Source organism: Rhamphochromis longiceps, linkage group LG1 (genome assembly GCF_057381845.1).
Source record: "Rhamphochromis longiceps isolate RC_006_pf linkage group LG1, R_longiceps_female_GT1.1, whole genome shotgun sequence".
NCBI lineage: Eukaryota > Metazoa > Chordata > Actinopteri > Cichliformes > Cichlidae > Rhamphochromis > Rhamphochromis longiceps.
The window spans coordinates 31,272,461-31,296,218 of NC_140557.1; the positions used below are offsets into that span (position 1 = coordinate 31,272,461).

The window sequence follows — 23,758 nt, forward strand, 5'->3', positions numbered from 1 at the left end:
CTGTGCTTTATTGTCTATTTTACTCTGTGAGACTCCTATATGGGAGTCATATCGCACATATTGGTCTGTGCGATATGACCAAAATCTCATATTCCGATATAAGACATCTATCATCCCGATAACGATATAAATCACAAAAATGTAACATTTTCTGTAAATTCTGTGAATCTCGGGCAGCTCGACTTGCGTGAAGTGTTTTCATCTGGGTGCTGTGTACCTGGAGTTCAGACTTTTAATAATAATAATAATAATGGATTGGATTTATATAGCGCTTTTCAAGGCACCCAAAGCGCTTTACAATGCCACTATTCATTCACTCTCACATTCACACACTGGTGGAGGCAGCTACGGTTGTAGCCACAGCTGCCCTGGGGCAGACTGACAGAAGCGAGGCTGCCATATCGCGCCATCGGCCCCTCTGGCCAACACCAGTAGGCAAGTAGGGTAAAGTGTCTTGCCCAAGGACACAACGACCAGGACAGAGAGCCCGGGGATCGAACCGGCGACCTTCCGGTTACAGATACGCTTCCCAACCCCTGAGCCACGGTCGCCCCATTTTAACCGATGCATGAAGCTATACATTTTTAGACAGAAGTTGTAACGGCCGCCGTTTTCTTTGTACTTATTACACGGCGTGCTCTAGAAAGCCTGTTCCAACGTTTGAGTCTAAGGTTTATTTTTAGCACCTAACGCTTCTCATCTGTAAACAGTCTGCATACTCTTTCACAATTTAGTTTATTTTGAAAAGTCTCAACAGGATCTTGAGCTTTTGTGAAAGGTTAATATGCAAAACAAACAAGCGGACGGCGGAGCCACGCCATTGTTTTACCGTTGTGGTTGCTAACGACAACGTGTAAAAACAGGCGCTTGTCCGTCAGTAGTGTGGTCATATTAAATATAAGAGAAAGACAGAACTTTAACAAATTATTAGGCCACTACAGGGACCATCAAAATGATGAAAAAATATTGCAGTAAACAGTTTATTTTGCGACACCACAAAACAAACGATGGCGTCGTATGAAACTATAGATGTTTTGATATCATTATCCGATATATATCGTTATATCGAACAGCCCTAATGGGAATTTTGTTATAATGAACATCAATTTGATGTCTGTAATACTTAAAACCTGCATTTGCGACCACACTCTCCTAAGGAAAGTGTTTAACTGAGATCATAAATCAGTCGAGCATTGGGACTTTTTCTCATGCACATCTATACAATCACACTTCTTTTTAGAGTCAGCACTCTTTCTAATGGCCATTAGAAGGAGTGCTGGTTTGTAGAAGAAGTACAAAATGGATCATTTGAGACCTAATCCCCCCCCCACCCAAGAAGATCAGACGTCATCGTACAATTTTTTGATTATGTCATAAAACTATTTTAAAAAAGCTGCTATAACACTGCAGTTGAAGTGTGTTATTAAATACCTGTTTTGCATACAGATCTCAGCTCTCCTGATCATATCTCTGTTAGCTTTGTAGTTTAAATTGATTCTCCGAGATTCTCTCATCCTTGAACTGACGACTTAAAACGTAACTTTTACTCACCTAAAAACTTGATGGCTCTGGTTAATAGAGCAGCCTGGTTGACTTTGACTTTAGCTGAAACTGGGAGAAGAACGTCTGTAGGTAATATTTAACGGTTACCATGTCCACTTTTAATGAGAGGTCGTATTACTCATTGTCACATTGCCTGATCACCTGCTGTTTACACTCAAAATGTTCAGAGCAGTGTTTCCTGACATATTTTAGTATTTCCTCATCGCAGTATAACCAGCTTGACTGTATGACCTTGTTAAATTGTCTGTCAAATAACTTGAATTAAAATATTATGATAGGGCATAATAGATTATGACCCCTCTTTATACAGTGCTTAACAAATACATTAGGTCATGTATCATAAAAACAAGAAAATGCTTATATTTTTAGAAAATTAGAAGCAAGTCAGAAATTGAAGCATAATATTGATGTTTCTGTTAACAACTGTAGATTGACAAGTTAATCAAAAGATATTTGTGCGCTTTGCTTTTTTTTTTTTTAAGCTTGTTTTGTAAAAAGGTAAATTTGAAAATCATGAAAAACAATAGAAATTAAATTTTAGCATTAAAAATATGAGGCCCGCGGGACCTTTTCAGATTCTTGATGCCGTGTTCAGTGCCGTCTTTGACAAAGTTCAATTTTGGTGACCCTTACGTACAGGTGATGTACCCCGAACGTGACACATGAAACAAATGTAAGTGGAGAATGAATAAAAAAAATATAAATTGAGGTTTATAATAATTTATAATCGCACACATCGGGTACATGTATAGATACAATGGATCAGTAAAGCAAGATAATTTTGATTGAAGTGCTTGCGCATGCTGTTAGATGAACCATTACATAAACATAAAAAATAGTTTTGTAATTAGCATCACTCTTAATCTAAGCCTGCTGTGGCATAAACCTTACTTTGGGTGGTGGTCGAATAAATTTGTTAAGCATTGTGCGTATTTTTAAAGTCTCTCCCCACATGGTAATTTGTTTCCATCGCTATCAAAGCGAAGTCAAATTGACAGTAGTAGATTAGAAGCCAACTTCAAAGGTGACGAGCAAAACAACAAGTCATGCAACAAGTAGCTCTACACCACATTCATTACCCTGTGTTTAAGCAAGGAAGCTCTAAGGAATGCCATTCATTTGTGCGACTCTGGGGTTAATGTGTAAGCATGTTGAGTTAATCCACAACACGGCAACGTGAGTGAATAGTTTTAAGTGCAGAGGAGCAGCCTTTAATTGTTTGCACAGTAAGATTGCATATCTGCCTGCTGGTGATTAATGCAGAGACTGTAGGTGCGGCGCTACTGCAAAGAGGCTGAAGGAAGGGCGGAAGGAACATCAAACAAAGTCTCCTCAAAGGGATAATTTATCTCATTTCTTTTAAGCTTGTGTTTTAAGAAAAAACACAAGCACATGATTTTTTTTGTTGTGGAAATAAAATCCATGTTAGAGTTTTAACTTCTGTTGGTGTTAATGTGCTATCAGCTTAATGTAAAGAATTTTGAACGTAAACTTGACGTTTACCTTAACACTGCCTGTTGGTTTGGTGGTTATCAGTCTGTTTGTGCTTCTTCAGGAGCGCCACTGCATCTGCTCCTCATCTCTTTGTGACCGACTGTAAAAGGCCACATCTCTTTGGAAGTTGGGTTGCAATTTAGGTATTTTTAGTTGCACACCTAACCTCTTTTGATTATTCTTTCAATTTCTTGACTGACCTTTCCTTCACACTCCCAAATATGTGATGGATAATTTACAGTTTTGGTAATCTGTTTAGAAAATTTAAACAGAGTCTTCTGGAAGCCTTTTTCTTGACACTCAGCAGCTCTTTGTTGAGCATCTATTTTGAGGTAGTAACCTCAATTAACTCAACAATAAAATTTCATTAAAAAGCTTTTGAAACATTTGCTGCTTTTACCCCAAATAAAGTTATAAAAAGTTTTGGGTTTTTTTTGTTTTCCTCCTGGAAGTTATCCCTCTGCTCCCATAATCTTTGTAGTGACAGAATATTTCCACAGACCTCAGTTCAGGATTTTGTGACTGCCAAATGTCTCCATTATAATGATTCTGGTTTAAGCTGGTATGGAGGGAAATCCAGTTTTTCTTATGTCATGCCAGTGTTAATCAGAATTTAGGTTTAAGAAACACCAAACAAGCAAATTCAAGTGGAAAGTTTTTTTTTAATAGAGTCTAATGATTTGAAAAATAACAATGGAAAAAATAAAATGATCAGCACCTTGTTGTGTTATGTGGGACCACACGTGGTGGTTTGTCAAATACAAATCTAAGATAATGTGGTGGATTACGGCAATTCAGAGTGGTGACGTGTATGATTGCTTGTATGAGCAGTATAGAGCGCTTTGCTAACACAGATCACAGGTTTACAGACCATCAAGTAAGAAAAGTGTTTGCCGGTGAGTGACTTTAATTTCCTTGCAATGTGTTTTTTAGTGGTGGTAACTGTTGCTTTCATTTACTCTGACAAAAGTAAAAACGTAGTCATTTCCCCTCACACTTGGGCCAGGTCATTTAGCAATGACTCATTTAAAAGACCAGGACAGTGCTCAGGCGCCACGCTAAAGTAAATGAATACTATACAAGGCAGAGCACACCGACATTTTCTACTGACTGTCAGTTGAAGGACAAAACCACCCCGAGCTAGACAGTTTTGGTTTTTTTTCATTTTCTTTTTTAAACTCGTGATACAGGATATCACTTACAAAGGGGGTCGGTCTGGAAACCAGCCAGCAGCTGCAGTTATGTGTTAAGATCATGACAAGCTCTGTCCCTCAACTGTTTCAATTAATATAACTGAGAAGGAGATGAAAACGCACTCTGTGAGGACATGTTATTCCAGTTAGATAAACACAGCTTGTGTTTTGGTTCATTGTAAATAACCTTTAAAATGAAGGCAGTTAAGAGCTATGACAGCCTTCAAATTTCGGTTAGACATTGAAGGGGGAATAAATGTATTTCACTCACACTGCCCTCGACAGCTTTGGACTTCATTTGACCCGAGAGATTGAAGATCTCAAGACAAGCATGCATGAAATGGGACAAATGCTTCACCTAGTGTTGATTTTGTGCTTATCTGCTGTCTGTCATTCCTGACGTTTTTTTACCTTCTTGCGCCATGACTGAGTTGACAGTAAGCCTTAAATTCCTGTTTAATTGCGTATAGAAATTCGCTGTTTGAAATAGTTTGGTGTGTCTTCCTCTTTGTCTCCATGGTGGCACTGTGTATGGTATGGAAGTTTTGACCACCTGTTTTACAAATTCAGTGTTACATGATTTGCTCTGGGTGAAGGTGAAATATTATATTAAAGCTAGAGCTGGGCGATATGAGATTTTTTCATATCACGATATGTTTTTTTCATTTCAGGCGATAACGATATCTATCACGATATAAGCCAAATAACTATATTTGTAAGATTTAAATGTGCCGTTGCTCACAAGTAAAATGTGAAATAATCAGCAGCTTGTTTTTAAATATTTATTTCCCATAATAAGTTCAACAGGGTAGATGTACTTAAGGAACATGAGACTTTTTCAGATAAATAAAGGCAAATATTGCAAACTACACAAAAGGCAGCCGCTAAAGCGTTTAAGTTTCAAAATAGAACAAACGAAACAGACTAAATTGTCAATTCCACTTAGAAACAAAATATTAATTCTAAAAATAAATCTTAGTTTGTTTTACAGAAGAACAGACAAAACTGACTAACTTTTGTCAATATCAAATAAACTGAGAACTAAAAGGAAATTCTCAATCTCTCCTTGTTGTATAGCTTAGCTTTTCAAACAGTTTTAACAGTTACTTTAGTCTGACAAAAGCCGAATGACGAATTAGCGCTTCCAGTCAGAGACTGAGGCTACGTCCACGCGTACACGGGTATTTTTGAAAACGGAGATTTTCCGTTTTTGTTTTAAAAAATAATCCCGTCCACACATAAAGGCAGAAATGAAGGAAAACGCTGCTATGAACATGCCAAAGCAGCAGGTGGCGCTAGATTCCTAACCGTGCAGAAATGTTGGCCAATCAGAAGTCTAGAAGCCTCGGTGGGAAAAAGTAAACAAAGCTGGGGCATAGAAGCAGAACCGAGTCGTATGTGTGGAGGGACAGTAACTGTGTGTATATGTAAGCATTTAAACACTGCAGAGAGTAGAATTAACAGTATTGTAGAAATCCATTTCACCGAAACAATAACGCGGCGCACAGTGTGACGCATGCACCAGTTTATTGTATTTCCAGACTTTCGGCACAATTTACAGTGCACGCTACTCTGTTTTTTGTCAGACTTGAAATAGCCGAAATACCGTCACACTACGGAACTTCTATGGCTCTTCCGTTCGACAATCTCTCCGGCATTGGAACCATCATCTGTTTTCTCTTCGGTCACGCTCGGTTGATTTTTCTAGTCGGCACACTCATTTCCTCCATTATGCGCTGGCTGCTTCCCAAACAAACACACGTGCGGCTTGGCACTTGTGCTGTACGTAGCAAGTCACGCGACGTGACGCTGCGGCTGTGATTGGTTCAGCTCTGCGCTACTGAATTTGGATCGGCCGACCTTTTTTTTTTTTTTTTTTTTTTTTTTAAGAGGACAAGAGCGGCGAGGTCTATCGCGATAGCTTAATTTCTCTATCGAGTAAAAGTTATATCGCGATACATATCGTTATCGTTCTATCGCCCAGCTCTAATTAAAGCCTATTAGCTCTTGTCTGCTTGTTCTACATTTGTTCAGGGGTACTCATCAGTAATGATGGGTTAGTGCACAAAACTGAGGTCAGCAAGTGCTACATAATAGTTTTACCTTTCCTCTCAGCTTTTGTGTCCAATGCATCCTGGGTAGATGAATGCTGAGGATCAATCTTCCTTTCTTTCTTTTCTTTTTCAAAAATGTATCTGTACTTTGGCTGTACTGTTGGTTACTGGTGGTCAAATGTCATCTGTAGTTTAACTCCCAAACAAGCTTTTAATCCAAATGTAAACCTATCAGGGCTTTAGGGGAATGATGTCTGAAGTAGGTATAAAAATGTCAGATAGGCTTAACACCTCCAGTTAAACAGCATTATTGCTTTTTAACTGTTTCAGCATATTACTGTTTATATCTTTTTCCTTATGGTTTCCACATGTTCCATCTCTGTCACGTCCTCTTTAGAATTGACTTCTTAAAAAATCTGAAGGATACCTGTACAATGTTTATACAGTAAAGCAAGTCGGATCTATGATTGGTCTTTTCATGATATTGATACAAGACAGTTCTGTTTCAGAGACTAAATGCCTGAAAGAACCAAGGAGTCATGGTTATTTGACTTGCACTTGTCAAAAGTGAGTTTAATATGAGCTCAGCTGTCTGCTGAGGGTCAAGAGGGAGATTGCTGGGGTTACCTCAAACCGACCTCTCTGACTGAACATTATCAGCGCTCTGAGACCAAGGAGATGTCACAGGGCATCACTGAAGGAACACAGCTAATGGTGTGTATGCAAGTAAAGTGCTTCAGGGACGCTTTAAGGCGCCTGAGCTCCAGGGCACTGCTGCTGGTTTTGCCAGACCTCTGTGGACAAGCGAGTGCAGGAGCTCCTGTTGTGCTCCTCTGTGTTCCCAGCCAAAAGAAACAACCCCACTGTGAGTCATCCCAGGTCAACAGTTTTACCGCTCAGCATCTCTTTTACTGCTACCTCAGTACACTTCTGCACTCGCATATTTAATGCAATCTTCCCAGAGCCCCCACTAATACAGAGTAGATTAGTATGTATTACAGCTTCTCCTAAACTGGGCGGGGTTGAGTGAGATTTACTGTGCCCTGAAAATGTTTTCTTCAGACTGTGAAGTTGGAAAAAAAGAAGAGAAATGGGAATGATTGAGCACCATTCATGTGCACTATCCCGCTGTTAAGTATAAAGTTACAGTGCTGTGTGTTTTATTCAGGTTAAACGACGGTCAACAGTGTAATACTGGCCAGTTTGGTTGCTTATACAGTGGGATTGGCCCATGGGCTGTATTCCTGATCGAGTAACATGTAAGGTGTTTTTCAACTGATACTCACTGGACTTTAGTTAAAGTTGTCAAAAAGTAAGCTCATGTCTTTTTGTTTTTTCCAATGGTGATTCATCACACATCATATTTGCAATCATCTCAAATCAGTAAACCTTTTCTGTTGTCTTTTCTGTATCATGTGGCTATTCTCAGTGGCTCAATTACCTTTGATTGCATGTATAAAATAATAAAGGTGGACAGATTACCTGCACTACTTAGTAAGATACGTTTCTTATCTCGTCCAGCGAATCACATCCTTCCTCCGCCCTCTGTAATCTTTCTAATTGTCATCTCATAACACCAACTTACCAGGAAATATCTCATATCCATGTTACTTTACAATTCACATTTTGTCATCTGAGAAGCTAGTGGAACAAATGTTTAGTGGGCTTTTAACCTCCTAAGACCCAAACTCTTCCACTGCATGCATTTTTTATTTCTCTTTGATATTTGGGCATACTGGGGCCCGATGAATGTAAAAACAAAGAATTACCAGATTTATTTTTTTTTACCTTTTTGTTTTTAAGAAAAATGAGAGCCACATATATTCATTTAAAATTTTGATAGAACAGTAGCAGTATAATATCCTTGTAAGTGGATATCAGGCCCTTGTAGAGCAAAATTGAGTATTTTGGTCTAAATAACCCAAAATGTGATGTCCACATATGCAGACGCCAGGTCCTAGGAGGTTAAAATTTAAGTGTGATATTGTAGAAAAGGTTGTGTTTTTCAAATCTATAAATTTTTGTCCACTTCTTTTTGTCAGTAATCTGTATGGTAGGTTTTAAGGAATTTTGAATATCTGAAATTTCTACATTTAAAGGTTTTGTTAGAGTAGATGTGTTAATTAATTGAGACCTCAATATTGATTAAAATAAATAATAAATCAGCCCAAATATAAGCACCGATGAAAGTAAAAAAACTTCTGAAAATGTATATATGTATATATGAAATGTAACACATCTCATATATACATATGATTATTTTTATGTGAACACATTTATACATAGAAAAACTTATCAAGACATTTTCGTGTTCCCATGTTTACATATAAACAGTTTCTCTTCAGTGAGTCTCTTCAATCAGTGAGACAAGAGTAAAATCTGACTCATTTAGGTAGGACCAAACCGTTGCCTAAAATGACAACATGTTATACCAAGTAACTAAAGGCAATATTTAATAACTTATTTGTTTTAAAATTAAAAGGAAATTAAGGTCTTTCAATTTTTGTCCTTTTAATAGTCAGTCATTACTTTCAGGATTCATTGCGTTGCATTTTGTGATGATATAGAGAATATCCGTGTGTTTGTTTCTTTGGCCGTCAACTCCACACAGCTACTTCTGCCCCTAAAGGTTCTTATCTATGACAGATATTATGACTCCATCGTGTTGCCTGGAAACCACCTAGCAACGGGCTAACCCTCCCCCCCCTTCTTTTTTTTTTTTTTTTTTTTTTTTTTTTTTTTTTTGCTATATATAGTATATGAGTTTTTCTGTGGCGTGAAAATGACAAACGATGGGGATGTACTTTGTTTTTCTAAAACGCCAGTAAACATTCCTGCAGCCGAACACAAAAAATTATACTTTTAAGGAAATTCCCTCAACTTTATAAGGTTTAGGTTAACTGAAAGCAGTGAGTTGCACTATTTTCTGTCATTTTTTTTGGGATCTGTGTTTAAAAGTTATTTCTTCAGCTAGTTTTGTGAAACGAAATTTAACATGAAAACCAGTAATCAGAAACCACAGACTTTATTACAGCAGAATTTTTGCTCAGCCGGACAATGAATGCCAACAGCTCCAGCTGTTACATTTCACTTTGTGTTTATCTCACCATCCTGGTGCCAAGCTCCTATTTTTCCCTGAAACTGTATACACCAGGACTGCTACTAGTGGCTGGGATAAGAGGAGTACATACCGTTCCTGCTTTGTCAACTTGTGTGCACAAAAAAGATACTGCTTCTGACTCTGGCTGTAGCAGTGAGAGGCCTGCGGTTACAAAGAGGTTTGGTAGAAGCACATCAGTTACAAAGGGCTCACAGTGATTTGTTTGACTTCTTAGTGTTATTTGTGCTGGACCGAAACAAAAGTTGAGATTGAACTTTTTACCCATCATCCATTTAGATTTGCTGATTGTTATAGAGGTGCAGATGTAAATATATCTGTACTAGATTATGGATGGTAAACTACATTTTTATTTTTTATATTTTTAGGGCATTTGTAGTGTTGCGCACTATCGTGTCTTCTCTCTCATTACACTTTTTGACCCATCTAGTCGCTCAGCAGCAGCAGACGTCTGCAGCAGCCCAACAAAGTGCCTGTTTGTGTCCCACACAGCCTCTTTATTTATGCTGCGGTTTGCCAGAGTTTGCAGGTGCTTCGTCGGCCACGTACACACTCACACACCACAGTCAGCACTTGCTATGAGACTTTCCAGCTGTTCTGCTGTCCGGACTACACCTGCATCAGTGTGCCACACATGTATATATCGATGGACAGAAAAAGCTTTATTCTGTTTGACGTAATAGTCACACTGCCAGACACAGTCATTCTGTATTTTGAGGTCTTTAATGGTTGTGTGGACAATCGAAGACTCTAGGAAATGGTGATGACGCACATTGTCAGGTGTGAGAATATGGTAAAATTGATTTAAAGTGCCTGTTTTATTTCTTCTGGTTCTAAAAAAAAACAAAAACAAAACAAAAACTCCTAGGATACATGATCTGTGTGCTTCCTTTTGTTGCTGACTTTGTTGGCCTGTAGCCACCTAGATGTTGTTTATTCAGGTCATACCATAATAGTGAATCTTAGCATACCTTCCTAATTACAAAAGCAGATTCTGGGGCACCACCTGTTTCAGTGAGTATCAGGGAAATCTCTTACATAAAGATTGAGAAGCAGCGCTCCACTCCTCACTTCAGTTACATAAATCCTCGCAGGTGACCTCTGCTGCAGGATTCTCGTGATTTCTGTGGCTTGTGGTCATCGCGCTTCCCACGTGTCCAGATGTGCTGTAATGAAACTCAGCACTGCACACATCTGGAACGCAGCAGAAAACTTGAGGGATGTCACTCCGGAGTCATGTATTGAGCATGCTGGCGAGACACGTCCTGCACTGCATATTTTCTGGTATTTTGGCTTAGTGTGTGCCAAATTGAGGAAAGTCCAATTAATTTTTTTTTGTCTAAATGGCAAGAAGTCAGTGTGAATTAAAGTTTAAGAAAAGAAAAGATTTGACTTTTGGGTGCATGATAAATTATCATTGCATCATTGCAGGAAATGCACAGGGAAATCATCATCTTCCTTATTCCTGGTCCCCATCTTCCTGTCTTGGCCCAGAACTACAGTAGCGGTCTGTGTATCTCCTCTGGCCCGTCCCAGTGAGAAGATAAATGTCACTGTCAGGCTAAGAATAAATTGTTGTACTCTGGGAAAGTGGCCTGTGGTAATGTGAATGACTCATTAACTCTCCCAAACAAAGATTCTGAAGAAGTGTTGCGGTGCCTTTAGTAAGTGTGGAGATTTGGTTCCCCTCATGACTCCTGCTCACTGACCCGAGGCTTAAATCATTAAGGGATGTAGACTGAGAAATACAGCTTCCTGGTACACTGATACACTGACTTTTCCCTTTGATGTGGATGCACACTTGTTACTCCTTATTTTCTGTCATGCAAGCAAGGATTTCACTTGGTGTTTGTCTCTTGTTGTAACCCCCCCCCCCTTTCATTTGTAGTGTCTTGGTAACATAGGTCCATAAATGTACAAACATACAAAAAGACCCTGGCTAATTTCTAAATTTGCACTAAATTTTTAAGTCAGAAGTGCAAATATGGATTCATTTCTAAGTTATAAGTGTATATATTACAAGCAAATGGTAACATGGGACCCGCCCTGGCTGAATTAAAAGATATGACTTTGTGTGCTGTGAGTCAGATGCTATTAACATAGTCATAATGACAAAGTAACTTCATAATATAAGCCTGGAGACTTGGAAGTGGATGGACATTGTAGGACTGGCACGGGATTGGATTGAGTCCTGATGTTTGTGTCTCTGAGATCTAACTAATTGGATTGACCTCTTTTCTTCACTGACCATGTGCCCTAGCTTTACTGTAGTGATTCTGCTAAGTCACTCCCCTCACCTGCAATCTTAGCCTAGCGCTGGATAGCTAATGCTTGACATGTGACCTACATATGAGCGTGTTGTGGATAAGACCACCTGTTTCGACTTTGCTCCAACGTGGCGAGCTGTGTAGACAGAGCTTTACCTATATGGCTGTGGCTAATGACAGACCTGGAGAGTACAACTTTGTCTTTCTTGCAAACATGCACAGCAATAGAAATCTGTCAAGCTGTAGTTGAAGATTAACTGGCCCTTGAATACCTCACTTGAGACAGCCTGTATTGTTTTTTTTCCCAAGAATAATCTACAAAACAGGTAGCAGTATGCATATAGATTTGCAGTGCAAGTGTAGTGCTTCAAATGGGTTTATTAGGCAAATACTGACAATTCAAGTCTAATGTAAGGAAATAAAAAATGTATTTGAATCTGTGTGAGGAGGATGGTACTTGTACTAGCACTTTTCTACTCTGACCACCAGTTTAGTCCATTTGAAGACCCTTGGAAGTTAATTCTGTTCATCTGGATGTTGTGTTTTTAGTGGAAGGAACATTTTATCACTCATACAAGTGACTTCTTCAGTTTTTGAAAAACATTTTAGTCTGTACTTTGTAGGCTCTTTACCAATCAAACATATGCACTCTCCAGTGGATGCTTTGGGGTTGATTTGGAGTTCATTCTCTTGGCCAAGGACACTTTGTGTGAACCAGAAGAGTCTAGGATCAAACAACCATCTCAGATTATTTATGGATGAGAAGTAAAAAAGAGCCGCCAGGTGCTAAAAAAATAGACCTTAGACTCAAACGTTAGAACAGGCTTTTTCCCGCAGCACGCCGTGTAATAAATAGTCACAAAGAAAATGGCGGCTGTTACAACTTATGTCTAAAAATGTATAGTTTCATGCATCGGTTAAAACACTCGACTCCAGCTACATGACGCGCAGCTGGAAACACTTCACGCAAGTCGAGCTGCCCGAGATTCACAGAATTTACAGAAACTGTTACATTTTTGTGATTTATATCGTTATCGGACGATAGATGTCTTATATCGGGATATGAGATTTTGGTCATATCGCACAGCCCTAGGTTAGCTGATCACATTGCCATGTGCCCATGGTGTTCACATCTAATTTCTATTAAAGATATACATTTACAGAAAAAGATTGCAAATCTAGCATATTAATTTGCAGTGGACCTCATTTTCATTTTTTGTTGGAAGTTCCTCACAAGACTTTTTCACTGGTGTCGTCATCTTTGGCTTTCTCTGTTTCTCCTCTTTGTACTGTGCAATCTAATCTCACCCCATCTCACAGACTTTATTTGTCTGACAGCTGGTAGTTAGCACAGAGAGCATAAAAGATGGATGTAGCTAATGTGACGCCACCTATTCGTTTGTGAAGCCCCGTTTTGAAGCCTGGAGATGAGGATGTTTTTGAAACTGGATGTGACATTCATGAGCTTGCTGTGAAATTGGCTCATTGGCTAATGACTTGTCAGTCACAAGTTTGGAGAGTAATCCTCCTATCTGACTCTTAGAATGACTGAAATGTATAAATCTCAAAATAAGTGACTGAGTCCATGAACTCAATAGAAAGGTGTTTTCTGAGGTCCAGAAATTTCCCCAAAAGACCAGATATTTTTTCTAACTTCAGGTATAACCCTCAGTAGCCTTAAGAAGGATGCAGGTTTGAGGTACTTTTACGTTGGCTTCACTGTTCAGACTCATAAGGGGCGTCTTGTGCCGTCTATGATATTGAGCAATACAGTCTTCTGTTGTTGTTGTTGTTGTTGTTGTTTGATGGTAGATAGAAACTGTTGTTTTGCCCACTTTTAGCTGTGGGCCAGACTAATGAAACTCCCCTGTCTGTCAGTGTAAAGAAGTTGAACTGTAATTCAGTCCCTATTATATCTTGAAATTTGAAAAAGAAGTGCAGTTTCAATAGTATGTTTTTTTTTTTTTCTTGTTTGTTTTTTTTAAATTATCATTATTATATTAAATTAATCTTTGTGCTTACATTGTGAAAAATAAATGTGTTGCTCATTGACTGTCCTGTAATTTTAAACCAATGTTTTTGTTATTTTCCCCCCAAAAATTAGTTTGTTTTTTGTTTTTTGTTTTTTTTGTTTTGTTTTGTTTTTTTTTTTAGAACTGTGGTCCCATGTTTTTTTTAAAAAATCATTATTTACTTATGAAAAGGTGTAAATTTCTGTGCCGATTCTGGTCCCTGGGCCTTATGTTTGACACATCTGCTTCTTATTTTCTGGGTCTAGGATTCAAACACCAGTGAGTTAAACACAGCTGTAATGAAGTTGTTACAATTTTCTTCCAAAATCTGTCACCTTGCCTGGCGAATGTTGCCGTTTATCCCTTCTTGTATTCCTAAATTATCCAATTGATGAACTCCATTACCAAGTACACAAGCAACTAAAACTTAAACACTGCTGACAGTATCGAGTACACAGCTCAGATTTATTGACAGAAAGTTTGTAAATGTAGTGATACTTGATATTAAGCCAAGCTCAAATGAACAATCACGGGCCATACTCTCAAAGTTGAGGCAGATGAATTGCTGTTTGAAAATGACTGTCAGACAGATGACTGAATAAACTGAACTGCCATAAATTTGTTTAAATCTGCAGTACGATCATATGACGAGTAAAGCATAAGGAATGCGACAGGACCTGATTCTTTCATCGAGTCTCCTCATATTTTTTAACGTAAACCTTTCCGTTGTGTGAAACCTAAGCTCCATATCGTTGACTACAGGATTGCACATGCAAAGTGTTGTGCAATTTGCCTGCAGCAAACAGTTCCTAAGAAGAAACCCAATGTGATGACATGTAATCGATGCTTCTCATTTTTCGCTCTTGCTGAAACCGTCCACTCTCATCCTGCGTGCAGCGTGCTGACTGCGAAAGCTGAAGCCCGGACCAGTAGTGATTGATGTGTAGTAACAATTAGCAGCAGGTTTGCACTGTTAGTGTAAAGAGACTGCTGAGCTTATAAATACTTGAGGAGAGGTTTATATTTCTGTGGCCGAGTAATCCTCTTAGTTCTGCAGTGTAATGCATACTGCCATTCATGGAGTCCATCTGATGGAGTTCATCTGAGGAGCCGTGAATTCAGTCTTCTAGGTCTTCAGTGTGCAGATGATTGAATTTATTTTTTCTGATTGACACAAGGCTTATGTTACAGCCTGTGCCTGAATTAGAGAGAATACCTGATGGTGCATTTTGGGGGATTTAGATTTCAACTAAAAATCTATAGCTGAGAATGCTTTTAGGGGTACACAGACTTCAGAGTTTCTTCTGAATATAGTAGTGAAGTACTCTAAAACAGCGGCCCCCAACTTCTTTTGCCCCACGGACCGGTTTATGTTCGACAATATTTTCACGGTGTCGCTGATAAATACAACAAAATAAAACCAGTACCGGCAACAAAAAATATTTATTTATAACACACGAGAAAAGACACACGGAAGCTGAGTTAACGATAAAAATGATGAAAAATAATGATAAAAACCGATTAAAAAAACTATAAATTACCCACCTGAGCCTCAACTCTCGTGACCCGGTACCAAACGACTTACGGACCGGTACCAGTCTGTGGCCTGGGGGTTGGGGACCGCTGCTCTAAAATAAAAAAAATGTATATTTCAAAACTGTGTGCATCTGTGTTTCTACTCCATGACTGATTCAAGTTAAACACAGGGCAACTCTGACGTGCACATCCGCTGGAGCTTGCTGGAAGTGAGAGTAAAGCAGGAAACACTTGCTTGAGTTTGTCGGTGCACAGGGTCAGCCTAATGATGACCTTCTCACTTGCACCGAAGTCTGTTCAGACATCATATTGAGAGTTCACAGTTGAGAGATCAGACCTTCCTGTCTATGAAAGGCCTGTCAGTCAGTTGCCTATTTACTTGTGTCTCTGAAAATGGCTGTAAGACCTAAAGAGTTAATCCACTGTGGTGGTGTGCAGAAGAAAAATAGATCCATAGTTCAGTAAATATTTGGACACAGTCTCATTCACCATCAGAGTTATGTCCCAGTAATATCTGTTCATCATCGTGGGGATATTAAAGACTGCTGCAGCCAGTCGCACAGTTCTCATTAGATGCCACATTTGTCATATGTGGAGTGATGGCAGCAATGACTGACGTGCAGTATGGTTTTCCATATGCACCATTATTCATTCTGCTGTCAGTGTCACATGCAGTTGAATCAGTTGGCTTATAAATGTCTTTAAAGATTGCAATTTTCTGTGCTGAGAGAATTTTAGGAGGCATTTTAGGATGCTTGGGTTTGTACTGAGAGGTTTTTAGCTGTTGCAGTTTCCTGACTGTGAGCTGACATGTGACTCCATGTTTTCCAGGACAGCGTGCCCCCGCCTCTCACTCCCCCTCGCGATTACATTCCACTTCACTGTATGGCGGCCAGATTTGGGAAGCTTCTTTCTGCGCCTTATGCATTTCCTCTTTTTCTGCTGATGTCTGGGCTGTGAGCATCTACAGTGTTTTGAGGGGAGTGTTCGGGAAGTTTTTTTTTTTCTTTTCTTTGTCTTGGTGTACTTTCAGCTCAGAGAGCAGTTTTGCTCATAGGAAATTATTAAAAATAAATTGTGGGTTACTGAAGTTTATTAACATCCCTGTTTGCTGCTGCAGTTCTGCAGTTGTTCTTCATGAAGGCAACAAAAAAACTTTAGATTGTCACAATGCACCATAGTGTGACGTGTAACATTTAAAGTAGAATGCTTTACTGAGGATTTTTGGTATGGTTTGTCTTAATTTTTATGGGCTCTCTTTCTCACTCATTGTGTTCCACCAATGGGCTCTGAATGTTGATGTACCTGCCTGTACGCAAATACTCAAATGCACACAGTAACAGTGTAAAGAGCTGGATTAAGGCTGCTCTGCTACCCCAGAATTCTGTCACCAGTCCATAAAGCCACCCTGTGATCCCTCATGGCACACCTCCACACCAAGAGACAAAGCCACAAACAAAACACTGAAGTATGTGAGTGTACAGAACAAAGCGTGGGAGGTTTTATATGGAGATGCCTTTGCTTTGACCTACTGTTGTGCTGAATTGTATTGTTCAGCCCATCTTCTCTTTGTTTCACTCTCCCTCTTTGGAAACCATGATGATAAACTTTATTTATCACCTGACACCACCACCTCCAGCCCCCTAAAGACAACATTTGTCTTGAGCCTTAATGAAGAGTTTTGACAGCTCATTAGATATCAGTAAAGAAAGTGTTTTGACCACCATTAGAATGGTTTCTGGGTTTTTCAGAGGGGAACTGTGTAGATCACCCTCACCAACGTCTGATGCAAACACAGCCTGAAATATGTCAGAAACTCCTATGCGGCTTTCAAGGGGTTAAGAGTTAACGTGCTTACGTTTAGCTGGAAGTATTTACTGTATTTACTCAATTACCGAACAGAAATACAATTTTAACCAGCTACTATTTCACTCTGTTTCAGTTTTTACTCCATTCAATTTCTGTGGCATTATTCTGTCTGTAAAACTGATGATCAAAATAGACCCTTAAATATTTTTTTTGGCTTCATTACTTTGTCATATTTTGGATGTCTATAGATGGCTATAAATGGCAGACCAGTCAAATAGTGATTTTGACTTTAATTTTCACTGATTTCATGTCGGTAACTACTGCAGTTTGCAAGTATTTTGCCCAAAGCTTAGTTCTGTAAATGAATACAAATTTATTTAGCTTAACCTTTCTGTCCATAAGAAAATGTTCTTTTACCAGTTATCCCACAATACCTCAGATTTAGCCTGTTTAGGTCTGTTGAGACCAGTTTTAAAATGCTAAGTGTGTCATAAATAATGTGTTATTGCTTGTTTTTTTTACTTTACAGTTGCTCATTTTGCTTTTCATCATAAATTAAGCATATTTATTTGGCAATACTCCTGCAGTGTTACACAGTGGGAAGCTGGTAGTGTGACCTGCTGCCTCAGATGCTGCAGTGGGTTGTCCAAGCAGCCTGCTGCCACTCGCAAAATGTATATTGACACAGGCTTCTGGAGTGAGTGGGAATTTGTGTTTGCTCTAAAAGATAGGCCTGTTTTCCTAATGGCTGAGCACATTTGCTTAATGCTTGTCAAATACATTCTTTACAGGCAGGCAAATTGACTCGGGTCACTCAACCTTCTTGCCATCATCAAAGCAAAACACGGACTGGAATGCCACCAAATTAACAGGCTCCATTTAGTAAAGTTTGGAGCTCAGACAAATGTTAAGCATGAAAGCTTGAATCATGTTTTAGAGGGTATGTTTCCACAAAGTAAGCACTGATGCTGGAATCTGAACTGGTTCGAATTTACAGAATAAGACATTCACTGTGTTGCATTCAAAATCGTATTGGGTCAGAAATAAAGTCATTCAGGCTTAGTTACGTGGATTTGAGATGATATGTTATGTTAGCCAAGAGCAGCGATGCAGTCAGTGTAACGCTTCTTATAGAGACTCATCTGCTTGTCTGCATAAATCCCATTTTCTGGATTCATACCTTAAAAAAAGCTTTGTGTGAAATTGACGAATGCATCCCCTTTCTGTCAACAGCCGTACTTAAACTTGAGGTTATTTGCATCCATTATAATAAACATTTTATTTCAAGAGGGCATCAATGTGGAGAGTGGCATGTGGAGGGATTTTGCTGTGGAAGCTGGTACATCATTGGAGACCGAAAAAAATACTTAATTACTGCAACTTCTTGTCCTTTACAGGCTACCATCCAGTTTATACAATAGGAACACCATATATCCGAAATATCTAATGTAACATTGATCATTATATTGGCCTTGTTTATTTGATTTAGAGCTATCATTAACTCATTATGTTTAATTTGTGATGCAGTATTTAACTTGTATAAGTGCCTCTAACTTATAAATTGTGTTGTGGTAATTGTTCTACTAATATTAGCTTATAGATTGAGCATCCAGGTTGCTGGCTTGACAGCACTGATTCTCCATTGTCTGGGTATCAGCAGGACATTGGGATGTATTGATTGAAATTTCTTCTGTGGAGCCCACACCCAGTCTGCTGCAGTGTGCTGGCAGAGCTTCAAGCTGAGGTCTGTTTCTATCCAAGTGCAACTCTATATGTGAGTGCATGTCACTGCAAGTGATGGGGACCTTGTGGTCCAGTCGGCCCTGTTCCACGTTTGTCCACATGAAATGTTCTTACAGATGGTAAACTCAGTGAACACCTTTACAAGAGCGCTTCTCCTTATAAAAATCTAGCTTGCTAGCTTTGCTTTGCCTCATTTAGTGAACATAGGTGAAGCAGTTGCTGCTCCTTCATATCAGAGAGGCAAGACAGATGAAAATGACTGAAGAATCAAACACATTTGACTTTTGGGTATTTTGCTTAAACAGATGACACAAGAGTACAAATTAATGTGCTGGCCTTTCAGGTCTAGCTGCTAGAACAGTCATCTTAGAGATTTCTTGGCTAATTTCTTTTCAGACTCTTTATGAATATCATGATTGTAGTGGGTGCGGTGGTCAGTCTGATATTTGACTCAACAATCGGGTTTTGTTCCTCTATATGTTGGTGGAGTGACTCAGAGTTCTGAGCTAAATCTGTGGGCTGAGTGGAAGGAATGACGGCACTTCGTGACTATCAGACATCAGCTCCTTCTACTTCTGTAAAAATCAACACTGCAGAAAGCCTAAAGGGCTACTTAAAGCTAATGGCGAAGCTATCCTGTGTGTTTAATTTTAAACAGTCATGTTTTTACTCCCTTTGTAAAGATTTATTTTAAATCGTTTTAAACAAACTTGTGGTTTTGATCTACTTAAGTGCGCACTGTGGAAAATTCAACTTCTTGGAAGGCGAGTCATACTTTTGATTTTCTGTTAAGAGAAGGTCATAAATGTTTTTTGTTCTTGGTCACATTATTTGGACACTTCTTGTTAAGTATATGTTTTTGATTTATGAAGCCACATAACTAAGTCATCACAGCTAAATAATGCTTTGATTTTAGGGTGTCTTTCAGAGCATTTGCGTGTGATAAGTGAGGTGTTTAAATACATTGGTCTGCTCGGACTTGCCCTGGTGACTAATACGGAGACAAGTGAATGCTCAAACTCATGGACAGTTCAGTAGAAACCCAGCAGGACCAAGTTGGTGTCAGTTTCTAAATTAAGCACTCTTGATACTGCATGTTTTCAAGCTGGTCGGTGTTTAACAGCTTGCAGTTTCACTAAGCTACTGCTGAGTTTTCTATAGATGAACCAAGCGTTGGAAATTTGTTTCCTGGTTTTCTAATTAAGTTGTTTCCACCTTAAGCTGATATGATCTGACATGACTACTTACTCATTTCATATTCACTAACTACGTGGCATGAATGGAAAACACCAGTTTGCTTTCCTAATTATCTTGAGTGTACGTCCACACTGTAGGCGTTATCTTGATTGAGGACTTGTTTCCCCATAGTTCACAAGTGAGCTGAAAAGTTCCTTTAAACTTCATGAGATTCCTTTTTGTCTCCCCCCCCACTGCACTATTGTTTACCAACGAATGTTCCAGTAACGTTGGTGCTGAAACAAGAAGCTTCCTGGTCCCGTTGGTTCTTCCATCCTTTGTGGCCATTTTAAGTTTTAGGAAAGTCACTCGTGTGGCTTGTACTTCCACATTTAACTTTTTTCTAATGAAAATTGAGAACGCTCATGTAACGCAAGCCCAAAAATTCAAGGATTTTTTTGTTTTTAATGAAATGAAACTGTTTATGCTTTTGTAACAGTGTTTGAAAGGAACCTGCGATTTACAGGAAAAACAAGCCATTCGCAGCAGATAGTGACCTCACACCACAAAGTTGAGGCGTTTAGTTACACTGCAGAAGAATGTGGCTGAACTTGTTTTTGGAAGAATACAGAAAGGCAGACATTTATCATCGTTTTCTGTGTTTGCAAACGTGTATCTAGAATACATCTCATCAAAACCTTTTAAGTGATTACACGGATACGTCATAGATAAATTGACCAAACATTTCAACCATCACCATTTTTTTTTTTTTTTTTTTAAAGTCAGGCAGGATTTTAAAAACAATACACCACATTCCTATGTTTATAAATTAAAAAAGGTGATTTTTTTTTTTTTCTGAAAACCTTCATTCATCGCCTCTGTTGATCCAATTTTGGGACACACAAATAATAATTTGTGTAATTATAATTACACATAATCACAAAGGAGGCTGCTGCTTTTCAATCCTGTATCTTATTTGTTAATGGTCTTCAGTAACTCCGTTGGTTGGAAACACATTGCAGTATGAAGTCTCATAGAGCGATGCTACATTCATTAGTTTGCTTTGGGCTAGCTAAGAGGGGATTTGGCAGTTTAGTCACTAAACCCATTTGGATAATCAAATGTGTTTAAGGCACTTTGACAGTGCATCATTTTTGATTGTTGTTTTATTTTAAAATCCTAAGATAAATGAAATGCTTGCAGTCCTGAGTTTTTTGGTTTTATTTTGTTTATTGTAGTTTTCGCTTCTGAGCCCTTCCACAGATGTGCCAGCAGTGAAAATGGAGAATTCATTGACTGCTGTTATTGTTTTGAATAAGTTGTTCTCTGAGGTGTTTTGTCTGCTCTCTGTCTCATCCTCTTCCTGTTTAGTTTGTTGTGCTCTGGACATTTCATTGTGTTTTCGTTGTGGTTGTTCGGTTTTCTGTCCCCCATCGAACCGTCCACTATAGCAATATTGTAATTATAACCACTGGTGTACAAAAGTGAAACAGAACGTCTGCTGTTGCTTGTTGTATATGTTTGCCTGTTTGTTTGTTTTCATGGTGTGTGAGAGAAAGTGGAGGAGTAAGTGAAATCCGTAGAAACACAAATAAAGTGGGGGTGAGATGCCAGAGGAAGCCAGTCAGAGGAAGCTGACCACACACACATAAACACACAAAAACGTCTTTATTGCAGATAAGGAATGACTTGGCAGATCTCTGTGCTGACTCTCTGCTGAAGAAAACTAGTAAACAGGCTGCCACCCACTGAAGCATTTTCTTAAGGTCATGACTAGGAAGAAAATAGATCTGGTATGGTTTGACACTGACCTTTAGACCTCAGCGTGTTGATGGGTTTTGTATACTCAGATTGTCATGTTTTTCTTTGCACGAGCCTTCCATTGAAGCAGCAACTAAAACTTTTTTCAGGCTGTGTTGGCAGCTCTATCAATATACACACATAGGGTTTTATCGCACATTTCCGTGTCTTCTCTTTAGGTTAAATGTGAATCACAAAGTCTGGCCTTAAATCTTTGCATGCTCTCTGCATGGGAATTGGATACATTAGCTTGTGCATATCCTGCTTGTTATTGTTCGATCCACCCAATTTCCTGAATTTTTGTTTGGGGTCTCATTTTCCAAAAACCGTGAAATAAGGGAGAATTGCTTGCTTACACAACTTGAGGATACACCAGTCTACAACTTATGGAACAGCAAGGGAAATGAATTTGTAATTTCAAGTTTCAGTAGAGTTTATGATTTGCTTCTGTCTAAAGGATCCCATTTTTCCCCTTGACTCATCTTCTCTGATTGAGAGAAGTTTATGTTTTATGAGAGATGACTGTAATAACAGAGGTGTCCTGGAGAGCACTGATTATTTTTCTATTACGCCTGCCTTTCATCTCCATCGCTGTGACTAATGCGCACTTCCTTCTTAGTAATACAGGAGTTTCTGATTGAGCCAAATACTTCAGTCATGCATTGTTATGATCAAAAGGCCACTGCGTTTTCTCTGACTTTATACTTTATACTGCTTTATCGCAAAAGGTGATATAATTCATGTCTGTCCATAAAATGTAAAGCTGAAGCAAGCAGCTGGTCAGTGTAGCTTAAAGAATACACAGACTGCAGTTCCTATAATGTGCTGGTTTTGCTGCCCTCCAAGCTATCCGAGAGACCATGTCCTGGGTATATCCTGGGCCCTCTTTTCAGTTGGACATGCCTAAAACACCTCACCTACGAAGTGGATCAGGCATCTAAATTTGCTGACCAACATACCCCTTTCAATGTGTGTATATATACAGTATGTAGTGCTTTTCTACTCCACCTGAGCACTTTCCCCCCCAGTTTTTTTGCAAATACTTTCTTTCCAGCATTCACACACATTCATACTCCAATGGATGCATCGGAGAGCAACTTGGGGTTAGTATCTTGCCCAAGGATATTTGCCGTGCAGATTGGACCACTAGTTTTATCTGTGATCTCATTCTTTCGCTCACCCACAGCTTCTGGTCATAGATAGGGTGGGAATGTAGATTGACCAGTAGAACAACATCTTTATTTTCATTACAACAGACCTGTAAAGTGTCTGCATCACTGCAAAGGCCCCTGCGATCATTCTATCCCTTTGCTGCTTAACTTCCCCCTCCTCCACTTGGCTTGAAAGAAAGGGGAAAACATAGGGGGGAGCACTTGGGAATTTTTGCCAAATCTGCCATCATGCAGATCTGAACGGCACCGATTAAAATGTTACATGTTTGTTTGATATTATCTGTAAAAATGTGGGTTTTCCAGTTAGGCTCTCTGCCCACGTATGTCCCCAAATGTTGTCAAACTATTGCTTTAAAACCAGCTCACCCATCGATAGTGATACTTTTTATGGCATATTGGTGATTGAAATGTCACATTTCTCAATATTATGCTTAAACAGTATTTCACAATTTGAAAAAGGTGAAATGACAAATCTCGTAACACCCTTGATTTCTTAGGATGTCACTCCCACTTTGTGAACTGCTGCTTTGGTTCATTTAATACAGTGGAAATGTGTTATCCACCCAGTGACCCAGTCCTTCATACTGTGAAACATGATTTATAAGGTTACCTCACTGTTGATTGAATGAAAGAATTTGGCCACCAGACAAAGTAAACATAATTTCTTCGCGTTTGCTTTGCCTCTTCGGTTCAGTTACTGTGGAACATGTGACCGAAACACACTAATCATTGTAGTTATACTGTAAGAAGATATGTTTATGTGGTAAAAATGTGTCAATTTTGCACTGAATTTTAAATGTAATACTGATCATCTTATTTTT

The 23,758-nt window shown here is 38.9% G+C and overlaps 1 protein-coding gene across 7 annotated transcripts in view; it reads left to right on the top strand.

Annotated features, from left to right (window-relative positions):
* The window catches only part of myo9aa (myosin IXAa), a 96,841-nt gene that overhangs the window by 22,721 nt on the left and 50,362 nt on the right, over positions 1–23,758 (top strand). The window lies entirely within an intron of this gene.